The sequence below is a fragment of the Aphelocoma coerulescens genome, chromosome 4 (genome assembly GCF_041296385.1).
Source record: "Aphelocoma coerulescens isolate FSJ_1873_10779 chromosome 4, UR_Acoe_1.0, whole genome shotgun sequence".
Lineage (NCBI taxonomy): Eukaryota > Metazoa > Chordata > Aves > Passeriformes > Corvidae > Aphelocoma > Aphelocoma coerulescens.
The window spans coordinates 19,569,579-19,575,578 of NC_091017.1; positions in this window are offsets into that span (position 1 = coordinate 19,569,579).

Genomic DNA, 6,000 nt, shown 5'->3' on the forward strand with positions numbered 1-6,000 from the left:
GTACTGGTACCCTCTGTTAATTATCATTTATCCTCTTTGCCTTTGACCTTTCCAGTATGTGTTACTATTAAATACATAATAAATACATACTGGGAATGTATCCTACCATTATTAAATGGAATTCAGAAACATGTCAGAAACAGTATTGGAAACACCACCCCACATCTTCATGAAAACCATTCTGTCACTACAGAGGGGATTCTGGTTGAACAGCTTATGATTGACACAAACATTCTATAATTCAGTATTACTTGGGAAATAATTTTCTCCAAGAAAAGAGAGTCCTCTCCACACCCTTGCCCCCAGATTCAAGTCTGCCAGAAATAGTCTCTCACTATTATGGATTATGTTGTCTTGGAGCTCTATGGCCCTAAAGACTTGGTGTCGTCTGCACACTTACTGAGGGTGCACTTGATCCCCTCATCCAGATCATTGATAAGGACCTTATAGATTATTATTTATTTATGATTATTTATTATTGATAAGAATAAGGATATTAAACAGACTTGGCTCCAAACTGAGCCCTGGGGATCCTCACTAGTGACCAGCTACCAGCTGGATTTAACTCCACTCAACACCACTCTGGGCCCAGCATTCAGCCAGTTTTTTAACTCAGCAAAGAGCCCACCCATCTAAGACATGAGGAGCCAGTTTGTCCAGGAGAATGCACTGGGAGACACCATCAGGGGCAGTGTCTGAAGTCCAGGTACACAATATCCACAGCCTCATTTCTTTAGTGGGTCATCTTGTCATAGAAGGACATCAGGTTGGTCAAGGAGGAACTGCCTTTCATAAACCCACACTTTCTGGGCCTGATCCCCTGGCTGTCCTGTACATCCTGTGACAGCACTCAAGATCCCAGCTCTAAGATCAGGATGGCAGGCCTGTAGTTCCTTGATCCTCCTTTTGGCTCTTCTTGTAGCTGGGTGTCACATTTACTAACTGCCAGTCACCTGGGACCTCCTCCCCAGTTAGCCAGGACTGCTGATAAATTAGTGGCTGAGTCTTCCTGAATATTACAAATAATTTGAAGGAAAATCATGCTGAATGCTTAGGGCCAAGTGAAACTAATGTGTTTTATTTTTACATGTCCCAAGATAGAATGCCTGGTTTACTATACAGCTTTGTGTTTCGCTGTTTATTGAATAGTTGCCTTCAAAAACTTTTTCCACCCTCCAGCCACGTTTGTAAATTCCACTAGAAATTATCTTCACATTAAAGCTATTATTATATTTTGCCATATTTTATTATTTCATAGAAATTATAATCAAGTTTCCTATCCCAGAGCACATCACAGATTGCACAGGAATCAAAACCCCAGTGTCTATGTAGTGTCAAAATATGTCTTACCATAAAAAAGACAGGCTGTATTCTGACACGAGATAATTCAGTATAAACAGTGTGACAGATGGATGGTATATTTGAAGGGGTGCAAATTACATAATTTCCTTTATAAGTTAGAAATCCATTTCCATTTGGGAAATTTTTGGTGGAGAAAAAACACAAGCTGAGCTCTTAGCTTAGTATCAGTACAGGGCAATATTTAACCCAGTGGAATTGTTTGGATAGTAAAGGAAGTATAGCAGCCAAAAACAGAGGGGAGAAGTCTTTTCCAGCAACTATAAAAATGTTCACATTTAAGGAATGCCATCATCCCAGCTTGCTCTCTCGTGGAGCAACTCTACTGACTTGTACAGGGACAGGACAGGAAAACAAATCAAGAAGCTTTCAACACTCAAGAGCTTCTAGGAAATGCTAGCTGAGTCTGTTCTGCCTATCAAAATAATTTGCTGTTATAGCACATAATTAGGTGAGAACAAATGCGCGTGCATCCACGTGCTGCTTTAGAAGACATGGCTTGAGTGTTTTATGCTGAGCACTAAATACAAATATATTCATTCCATATGGCACAAAGAGGTTACCCTGAGGGACTAAGGAGACGGTGGAGCGTGTGAAGGGAAGCCACCCGGAGAGTGCAGGTGAGGGCTCAGGCGTCACTCCGCCTCAACCTCAGCAGCCGGACCAGGGGAAATAAAACCTTCCTAGACAAACAAACAGAGCAGAGCAAGCTAACCTCTGAGCTGGAGGAGTCAATCTCAGGATAAAGGTTCAGCAGAAGCTGATGTATGCATTACTCATAATTCCTAACACCAAGCTGTGGACAGCTGTCTGAAGGTATTTTTTTGATAAATACACAAACCTCCCAAACAACAGGAAAAACCTCAGAAACAAGAGGGATTTTTAGGTGGATAGAACCACTGAAAGATCATCATGCCAGATAGGTTGCTGTTTTAATATTACCAGTGCTATTATTTTAAGATAAACACCTATGTGAATAACTGAGTCATATGTTTGCATTGGGAGACCAAAGGAATATTTTTAGAATGTGATCTCTCTTTTAGGCTAACTGAAAACATATTTTAATATTTTAACCTCTTAATCTTAAAGAATTCTTTGGAAAAATACATCAGGTTTCCATAGATTTTTTTTTGATCATGTTTTGTTTCTTTTTTTTTTTTTATTAAATCCCCTCGACCTAGAAAGATAAAAAGGGATTCTTAGAATGAAAGGTAAATACAGAATGCAACAAACTCTGCACAGGGTCAAACTGAGACAAGATCATAAGACAAGGAAAGAACAATGTCCTCTTTCCTCATACAAATACATCCAAAACCAACTGCTTTGAAGTCAAATAAAAGTGGAGGTGGTTATATTACACTGCTGAGTTAAAAACAGGACATTTGTCAGCTGTACCCTAACAAGAAACTGCATCATACCATTATTTATTCTGGCTGTATTTCAGTCCTTGTATATACTTTCATTGTGCTGCCAATCAGTAGGTATGCCAAGCATGGAGAAAGAAAACCTGTACCAATCATTAACAGTAATTAACAAATCTAACAGTCCCTGGATTGTGGGCCATCTGGGCTGGCAAAACTTGCCATACAGACAGCACAGAACAGGGTCAAGAAACAGTGTGGATTTAATGTATTTCATCTTGTCAAAGTGGTTTCGACTTACTACAACAGGACATTGTACTCATGGCTTTTAAATAATAACGATAACAGTGAAATGAAAATAACTTTTTCACAACACTGTTTGTATCCATGTAGGGAACACCTTTTTGCATTGTTTTGTAAGTAGGCTGTGACCTGTGTTTAGCTCCAGTATCTCTCTCCACAATGAGCCAAAGTAAGTGGCAAGTGACACAGTGAAGGCACCTCTGTGTTTTGATTAATGTATAATGATGCACTGGCTATTTCTTACTCCTACTGACTTCTCACAGTAATCACCTCAGGAGTATCCTCCAGACACAAAAAGATAAACAAATTAAAATAACTTTATTTCTGAAGACTTTGGGGATTTAGGGAGGTATTTTAAAGATCTTTGCTTAGAAATCTCCACAGAGGTAACAGAAGTTGCCCACAGCATATAGCTCAAAGCAGCTTCCTACATTCCTTATTTAACCTCATTTCAGGAGCTAGACCATCATGAGGTTCTTCCTACTTCTTCTTTCAACTTAAAAATAAAATCATTGTCGTGCTCTTGTTGCATGAATGCGTGCAATTAAGCTTACTTTTTTTATTCCGACATTTAAACTGGTGTAAGTAAGGAACTTACTTTCCACTTTTTCACTGTTAAGGCTCATCAAAATTATACATTGCTGCAATTTTCTTTGACTGAACACTTCATTGTCACTGATACAGGATTTATACTTTTGAAAATTTTAGGTCTATATAACTATCATTGTTAAGAAATACATTTAAAGACAAGATTTTTTGAAAAAGCAAGACAGAAAACAAATATACAATTTGTGGGAAGGAACAGAATTATTTTGTACCAGTTTAATTGGCTTGTAGAGTTGAAACACTTATGCATTTTCTTAAGATCCAAATTTGTTATAAGTACTTTTTTCACTGGGGCTCATTCCTGCCTATTTAATTGACAAAGCTTATGTTTTTATAAAGGGTGAGCTGATAAAATACACTTCATATATTTGACATCTGGAATTCTATTTAATCAGAGCAGGAGGGTATCCTTATATTGCTAGCTTGAACAGATGGATTATATTGCTCAAAACCAAAAAAGAGATAAGAATGAAGCAGAATTTTTTCAGCCTTGCTCATTTCATGGAGAGTTTATTGGTGGAGGGCTGTAACTGAGGGTAAACCTTTTCATTCATCCTGAGGTTAATTTTTTTCTTTTAACTGCTATATTTAATGGAACTTTTGTCTTCCCTTGTTTCTTCACTCCCCGCCTCCCCATATGTAGTGGCTTGGTTCAATATATTCATCACTTACTTATTTTCTTTCTGTGAGATTAGAGAATTAGGAGAAAGCAAAGCAGGCACAAAACTTAAAAGAATATAAAGAAGTTTATTAACAGACTTAAAAGAAGGAAAAAAGTCAGACTAAACCTTCAGAACACTTTTATTCTCTCCACCTTTCTCCTTTCTCTCACTGACAATGTAAAAAGCCAACCCTTGAGATTTTCAGTCAGTTTGCCACCTCTATAATAATCTTTCTCAGTTCACTTAGGGAGAGGAGTCTCTCTTGCTCATGCTATGGAGACATCTCCACAAGAAACAGCTCTCTCATGACTTCAATGTCACAGCAAGACAGCCGCCTGGGATGGTTTTCTGCTCGCATATGAAAGTCTTTTCTCTCAAATTACAGCTTTCCCCACAACTGTCTTCAAGGGTTCAATCTTTAGCTAATGGGGTACCATGTTAAGATTGAGCTGTTCAGAAACAAAGGTTCTCTTCACTTATGTCTGGGAGCATCTTCATCTCTAGGAACAGAGGTCTTCTTCTTCCCTGGGAGCAAGGGTCTTCATCACTTTCACCTCTCTCTGTTCAAGCTTCTCATCAAATCACAGCTACTTCAACATTTGCTTGTTTCAGCACAGGTACTTTTGCTCACAATTGCAGTTTGAACGCTCCACCCCCCATTGCTTTTATGAAATTACTACGGGTACTTTGGTGTATCATAGTCCATCACCACCATAGCTTTACAACAGAATTTCATCTTCTGTGTTTGAAGCATCTCCTCTTTCTCCTCTCTCGGGGTTTCAGCTCTTCCTTCTTCACTGACTTTGGTGTCTCTGTGGTGTTTCCTTCACGTGCTTTCACCTTTCTTCTTCTGACTCGGGAGAGGATTGATGTCTGCAGGCTTCACCTGTTCTGCAGAATCTTACAGCACCAAAAGGGTTCATCTCACTCAGCCCAGCAGCTGGAATTCGTTTATCGCTGTTGGTCATATGATCTTTGCCAGTTTCAGATGAGTTTCAGCCGCGCTGGGTGAAGGCCGGCCTGGCCTGGCCGCGCTGCGGGGCCGCCTGCACGGAGCAGGGCCGTGGATAGAACAGGGCTCCGAGGCTCCGGGGTGGCTGTCTCCTGGCCGGCCCGGCCCACACTGAGGGACTGTGCCGGGTGTCCAGCGAGCAGAAGCGGCTGAGATCTTCAGCCAAGCTGCGCCACAGCCGACCCAGCCAGGCTGTGCCGCACTGCGGGCCCCCAGTTCCCTGTGCAAAAGCCGGAAGCAAGAGAGCTTTCCCGGGGTTTGTTCATTCTTAAATGTGGATCACAGAGGAGTGTCAAGCTTCTTAAGTGGCTTAAAAAAGTTGCCAATATTCAAACTAGCCAGTTGATTGGTTCTATTGAGTCTAGAAGAAACTGTAAGCACTTCTTTACAAAGAATGACTTCTGTGACTGATGGAGCTCTCTTTAACTAAAAACCCAAACTGTGCGAAACCATGACACCATAGTATGCATTAGGATCTTTTCTAACAAGGAATTACTGTAGAGATTACAATTTTCCTCTTTGGCAAGGGGTGGTGCCTACTGCAGAAGGAACTTGGCACATCATTAATTGCATTTGTCCTTTCATTCCCCTCAGTACCTTAAGACATACATTTCTGATCATGGTTTGAAGGCATACTCTTAAAAATATGGGACTAGAAATATGCAAATATGTACAGGCTTCAGTTACTAAGTTATTT